The following is a 7483-nucleotide window of genomic DNA, read 5'->3' on the forward strand; positions in this document are numbered from 1 at the left end:
CAGGGGTAGGTTGGGGGATCCAAATTCTTAAGTCTGAGTGGCAAGTGATTTCCCTGCTGAGTTATCTCTCCGGTCCCCAATTTTTCACCACAGACTGTTGTAAGGAGGGGGCCGCTTGTTGGTTCCTGGCCGCTTAGCCCTGAAATAATCACACAGAAACTGTATTAATTCAATAACTACTTGGCCTATTAGCTCTGGCTTCCTATTGGCTAACGCTTACATATTAATTTAACCCATTTCTATTAATCTGTGTATCACCACATGGCTGTGGCTTACTGGCTAAAGTTTTGGCGTCTGTGTCTGGCAGAGCCACATGGCTTCTCCTTTGATTCTGCCCTTCTTTCTCCTAGCATTCCATTTAGTTTTCCCTGCCTAGCTCTGTTCCCCTATAGCTCTGCTATAGGCCCAAAGCAGTTTCTTTATTCATTAGTGGTAATCACAGCATACAGAGCGGAATCCCCACTTCAACAGACATCATCCTAGTGGATGTGAAATGGTATTTTATTATGGTTTTGATTTGCATTTCTCTAGTGACTACTGATGTCGGACAACTTTTATATTATTACAGTCATTTGAATGTCTTGTTTGAATACATGTATATTTAAATCTTTAGTCCACATTTAAAGGCTTCTGATTTTTGCAAACATTTACTAAGTGACTGACTAATTCCCAGCATGCCAGGGAATGAGAAAGGGCACAGAAAGCCAAGACCGTGCTTGCTGCATGAGGGCTTGTCCTGCTCTGCGTTCCTGGGCTGCAGAATGAGAAAGGACATAACTCTAAAGGGGGAAGATGTACAGATCGGACAAAGAGCTCAGGTTTCAGAGACGCTGCAATCAATCCTCCCTGAGGTGGGCCTCACCACACCCAACACTGCCGCGGTCAATGCCTGGCAGCTAGAAGCTGACCGGATATAGCAGCTGCCAAGGGAAGCAACTGAGCAGGCATCCTGCAAGAGAGGGGGCAGCCTGTGACAGAGTGGGCGACAACCTCTACGTGTACAACCTTGAGGTTTAGTTTATTTTTTTTTGTTTTTTTTTTTTTTGTTGTTGTTTTTCGAGACAGGGTTTCTCTGTATCTTTGGAGCCTGTCCTGGCACTAGCTCTGTAGACCAGGCTGGTCTCGAACTCACAGAGATCCGCCTGCCTCTGCCTCCCGAGTGCTGGGATTAAAGGCGTGCGCCATGAGGTTAAGTTTAAATCCACCGTCACATAACCAGCCAATCACACACACAGCCCTTGGCCACTCCAGGCTGCTCTGCAGGGTGCGGCCTGGAGACCAGAGAGTGTTGGAGACTGAGACTAGAAAGACAGAAGGACCCTGCTGCCCTGACAGATGCACACCTACACCTGTCCCTTGATCTCTCTGAGTCTCGGCTTTCTAATCTGTAAAACTGGAGAATAAGGATACATCCAGTCCATTGGTTATGAAGCTGAAAGGAGAAGGGGGACACACACAGGTCCTCTTGTATGTTAGGGCAAAGGAAATGATCATGAAATTTTATTTTTAACCATATAAAAATTTAGAGAGACCAGAAGATCTACAATGCTTTATAAAAAAAAAAAAAAACAAAACAACAAGGCGAGAGCAGGCGGTGGTGGTCCACACCTTTAATCCCAGGATTTGGGGGGCAGAGGTGGGCAGATCTCAGTGAGTTCGAGGCCAGTCTGGTCTACAGAGTGAGTTCCAGCACAGCCAGGGCTACTCAAAGAAACACTGTCTTCAAAAACAAAAAAGAAATGAAATAAAATAAAATAAGAAGCGAAGTGATAAGGGAGCAGGGAAAACCCAGGTCAGGAGGAAGGAACGAGGGGGTAGGGCTATCTTCTTCAGCTGCAGCTGCTTCTGAGAGGATGACCAAAAAGGTCACCAGAAGCCGCAACCCCAGCTGAGGCTGCCAGAACCCCCAGGGAGCCTTCCTGACTCTAACTGCTTGGTTTCCATCCTAGTGTGACCTTAGCCATCACAGCCCACCACATGGCAACTGGGAATCTTCTCACTGATCTGCCAAGCTCATGGCCAGGGGGAAATGTGTCTTCAGATAGGGTGAAAATAGATCCCTCACCAAATATGCTCATCATAGCTAAGGAAAATAAATAGAACCAAGAGGGGAAAGAGAGCAGAGGCAAGCTGCCCATGGGGTGGGGACCGGGCTAACACAACAGAAGAGGCTGTGTATGTGTGAGTCTGTCTGTGAGTGTTCAAGTGTGTGGTTGTGCATACGTGGATGTGACTGGATGAGCTTATGTGTTTCTGGATGTCTGAGCATGCAAATAAATGTATGTACGAGTGGTAGTATTCATGGATGAAGGTGTGTGTGTGCTGCATAAGCAGTTCTGCAGGTTGGATATGAGCATGCGAGTAAACATGTATGTGGAAGGTGAAAGCATGTAAGCCTATGAAAGAGTGAGCATGAGATTCCATAAGCACTGTGGGCATGGGTCTGAGTGGAACTACATGTGCAATCCAGTTGATGTATGATCATGTAGACATGAGAATGTGTGTGATTGCTGGGCTGTGGTGGTGCCTGCCTTTAATCTCAGCACTTGGGAGACAGAGGGAGGAGGATCTCAGCGAGTTCGAGGCCAGCCTGGTCTACAGAGTGAGTTTCCAGGGCAGCCAGAACTGTTACACAAACAAAAAAACAAAAACAAAAACAAACAAAAAGCAAAAAAAAAAAAAAGAAAAAAGAAAGAAAGGAAATGTGTGTGATTATATGTAAGGTTGCATATGTGGGTTTTTTTGTGTGTCAGGATACACATGAGTGTGCGCATACAGTATAGCATGTGAGTTCAGGGTGAGTTTATGTGTGTGCTTCTGAGTTGGTGTGACAATGTGGGGTGGTGGCAGCTACCAACATAATGGTACAAAGGAGTGAAAATATGTGTGATTGTATTTCTGTGCTCTTGAGTATGTGAACATGTATGAAGATGAATAAATGAGCTCTGTGTATGGAGGAAATGTATGAGTACATTTGTGTGAGTGTTCACTTGAATTGTGTGGTGTATACATTTGGGCATGTGCAAGCCCATGTGTAAGAACTACACGAGTGTGTGTGAGCTTGTGAGTATGAAGATGAATATTGTACAGTCACTCCCCCTCTCTCTGTACGTGTGTGCGCGCATGTGCGCATGCGTATCCCAAGTCATATGCTCTCAGAGGCTGCCCCAAGGGAAAGGAGAATTCTCTGGGCTTAGTCACAGACATTCCGAGAAAATATTTCAAAATAAATATGCTTGTATTTGTCATGGCAACTTCCTGCTTCACAGTGGCCAACAAGGTTTCTTAGAGTTATAGCCTGGCGGGGGTCCCTTAGAGACACAGACTATTGGGACCTAAATGGTCTTGAAACCTGAAAGACCTAAGGATATCAATGGAGAGATTGAGGCCACAGGTCCCACAGCTATTGAAGGCAGAGCCGTGTCTGGAACCCAGGCTGCCTGCGTTCCAATCTGCTGTTCTTGTACCTCTCTTCAATGTGAAACTTCGCCTGTGTGTTTATTCAAAAAGCATTTGTTAGTGTCCCTGAAGTGCCAAGCACCAAACAGACTGCGGGAAGATACATGCAAGGGCCCTGAATCAAGCAGGTGCTGGAAGTTAGACAGTAAGCCAATAACTATCACCAAGTCAATAAGATAATTACAGGTCCAGATAAGGGCCTTAAAGTCAAGAAGGCTGTTGATGTGATCTGGGGCTTGCTTCGGCTGAGGGTGTCAGCGAGCTCTGCAGATTGGCAATGGAATGGAGACACGGTAGAAGGCGCCAAAGCCTCACAACTGGTGTCCTGACCCAAATCCCAGTTGACCTAATGGAGGAAGAGAAGCCAGTTCAAAGGGCCAAAGGTCAGAAGGCCCTGGCCACACCCTTAACCCTATTTAGTGATGGAGGAGCTCTCTTCCTTGTAGGAATTCTACCGCAGAAAAAACAAAAACTGGGGGATAAGCTTTATGAGCTTGCTGGGAGCCAAGAACCACCCTTGGTTCTGGATCCATCTCTGGACCAGCCCTCATGCATACCATAGAGACCACAATTATTTTTTTTATTTTAAAGATTTATTTGTTTTTGTGTTTATGAATGATTTCCCTGCAGTCTGGCTAAGTGGGCAAAGACACTTGTAGCCAAGCCTGGTGAGACCACAATTATTAAATAATCATAATCCCTGGCATTTGGTAAGCTTGTGTCAGGTGCACAACCAGTAATCTGAGAGGTTATTACATTCTTATTAGGAAATAGTCATCTGTGCCTGGTCACACTCTTAGGAAGACACAGAGCTGCCATTCTCCACAGGCCAGAGCCCTGAGCCCATCCAGTGGTCACTCTGGTCTGACCTTCATGTCCTTCTGACATGGTACTCGTGGCCGCCCTAGCCCCTTGGGCTCACCGTTCTTGTCCTCAACTTGGGCTTCAGGACCTGCCAAGAAGTTTTGAATCACGTGTCAATCTTTACGGGCCCCGGTCATTGTCCTTGTCCTTCTGTACCTGGGCTCCAGCAGAATTCAGACTTTTACTGGCCAAGCACAGTCCTCACCAGAGTCCTGCAAGGCCTGACAGGTACAGGTGTGACTCCTCTTACCACTCGAGAGGGAAAGCAGTTAGCTTAAGTTTACGTGACTATAGAAAGGGGTCAAGTGACCTGACTCCACACCTTGATTGTCCCTATGCCTTCCCCATGGGGTGCTGCTCAAGAGCCTGGTTCTCTTCATTCCGGCTTTGAAGTGTGGCTCTCTCCCAGCACCAGACTTGACTTAGGCGGGACTCAAATTCTACTGCCATGATGCTAAAACAGAAAATGCCTGATCTTTGAGGTCATTCTCAAACACGTGAATCCCAAATGTTGACATGGTGAGTACCAAAGGGCTCTCCATGTCCATGCCTTAGAGCAGAGAGAAGAAATGTAAAATTGTTCAGCTCCATCTTAGTGTAACTTGACTCTGTACGGCCTCAGTTTTCACATCTGTAAAATGAAGATATATAATAGTATTCACCTTACAGAATTGGAGTTAAGTAAAACTAAGATAATAATGGGATGCCTGGCACACTCTAGACTCCTAGTGAAGATCCGTGGGTCCTTTGGATGGCTGGAAATTGGCCTCAAGACTGAGTGGAACGGACATGTTGCTCCCAGCATTTGGGAAGATGAGGCAGAAGAGTAGCAACGTTGTGAGACCAGTCTGGGCTATACCGAGAGACCCTGTTTGAAAAGAAACAAAAAGACTGAGTGGCTAGTGTCAGACTTCAGATATAGGGCAGAGATTTTGGTTTCCTGGGCTACTAGGGTGTTGCTCAAAGGGCCATGGTCGTAAGTCATATCCTTGAGTTCCTGGTGCTAGGGTTCAGCAGGCCCTGCTGTCTCCTTGGGTATGACAGGGCAGAGGGGCAGTCACAAGGCTCTAGTGTCTCCAGCAACCCTGCAGGAGAAGCAGAGGAGGTTCCAGCCAGTGGCACCTGAAAGCTACAGATGGAGTGAGTTGAGCCTTCCATGCAGGAAGTTCCCCCCAAAATGCTGTTGAGAAGCGTGGCAAGAAAATCCCCTAAGGTGCCCGACGCAGACCTCATGGGGAACTGTGCACAGGGCCCTCGCCTGCTTTGTTCCCTTTAGCCTGGTGGTTTCCTCTCTGGTCGCCTTTCTGCTTCCTAGAGCTCCTTCGCTCTTCTGCTTCAACAACGGGTTTCCTGCATCTGACTCTGATTCCGAGAATGAATTATCGAAGAATGGCTTCTCCTCTGCTGGCCGCTGGGTGTAGAGGCCGGGTACTTCTGCCAAGGACAAAGATCAAAGTAGGGAAAGAAGACAATTCAAGGCAAACAGGGTTGGAATGGGTCTATTCTGAGTCCCCTGCTAGGGAACTCAGCCAGGTAATTGGGATGGGTACCCTCTGGGTATGTGCTGGGGAATTCAGCCAGTGATTGCTTGGTCTGGCTAACTGCAAGTTCTTAGATTAAGAACTTTTAGAGTGAGGGGACAATTTACCTGATTTCTGGTCCCAATTCAAATACTGTGTGGCCTTTCAATCCCTCATGTCACTGGCCTTAGTGTTCTCAGAGGAGTGAGGCGGTCCAAGATGCCCTGGGGGAAAGTCCCCGGGTGTGTGGGCTGAGGCTTGTCCCCGTTCAAATGGGAAGCTACTCTCAAGAATCTGCAGACCTCATCGTTCCTGCCCTCTTGACATCTTTTCCATCCTGCTGACCCATGCTGGAGCCCACAAGTCTTGGGTTCACTCCCCGCCCCCATCTCCATAAGACCCCACTTTCTGGAGCCATCAATTTCAGCTGTGCAGAACTCTTGCCTTGACTGAGAATCTCTCTCCTCTCAGAAAACTAAGAGGCACCTCCTAGCCCGTGCTTCCCCTTGTACCCTTAGATTCCTGGCTTTCCCCAGAGTCCCTTGGGTGAAGGCTACAGGTATATTACAAGAGCTTGGGGCTGTCTAAGGGCCTGGCCTGCTGGCCTTCTTGAATACTACCCAATCTCCCTCTCATGAGTGGGTTGCAAGTCGTAAGCCTCCCTGGCCTATTGAATGAGTTCAACGATAAGCCAGGCAACTTAGTGTGACCTTGTCTCAAGAAACGGATTGTGGGGCTGGGGAGCGATGCTCAGTTGGTAAAGTGCTCGCTGTATGAGCTAAGAACCCGAGTTTGAATTCACGGCATCCCTAGGAAAGCTGGGTGCAATTGGAGTGCCAGTGTTGGAGAACAGGAGAGTTTGGTGGGTCCCGGGAGCTCATCGGCCAGTCAGCAGAGCCAAGAGGTGAACTTCAGATTCAGTGAGGTATCCTGTCTCAAAAACTAGAGTGGAGAGCAACTGAGGAAGACATTCAGCATTGACCTCTGACCTCTCTCTCCCTCCCCCCTCTGTCTGTCTCTGTCTCTTACACACACACACACACAAAACAAAATAACAATACCATGCTATTGTTAGTCCCATTCTACCATAACAAAACCAGGACAAGAGGAGATCAGCTGTCCAGGGCCACATGGCCGGGGTACTGGGGCACCATTCTATCTTGCTCTAAAACAGGGTCCTCCCTATAGCCTGACCTTTGTCTGGGCTTCCCCTTGTTCTCTAGAGTCACAGTTTCCCCTGGAGTTCATTGGGTGGGGACTTCAGGCCTTCTAGAAGAACATAGAGTTAAGAGCCATCTCCATCTCAGTGCCCTGAGTCTCGTCCCATGGGTGAGCTGCAGGGCTCACAGTTTACCTGGAAAGTAAACACCATAAATGATCAGGAAGCCATGTAAATATTTTATAGCCAAGGCAGTAAATAATGCAGCTTTCTGGCTACGCCCGGCCCAGTTTGTCTGTTCCACATCCAGGACGGTCTGTCTGGGTTCCTGCTTGGGTTATTTATTAATTAACTTATCTATTTTTGTTTGTTTGTTTTTTGAGTCAGGGACTCCCTCTGAATCGCAGGCTGGCCTTGAACTTGCAGCAATCCTCCTACCTCAGCCTCCTTACAGGTTTGGGCCACTGAATCTGGCCTGACC

The sequence above is a fragment of the Microtus ochrogaster genome, chromosome 6 (genome assembly GCF_000317375.1).
Source record: "Microtus ochrogaster isolate Prairie Vole_2 chromosome 6, MicOch1.0, whole genome shotgun sequence".
Classification (NCBI taxonomy): domain Eukaryota; kingdom Metazoa; phylum Chordata; class Mammalia; order Rodentia; family Cricetidae; genus Microtus; species Microtus ochrogaster.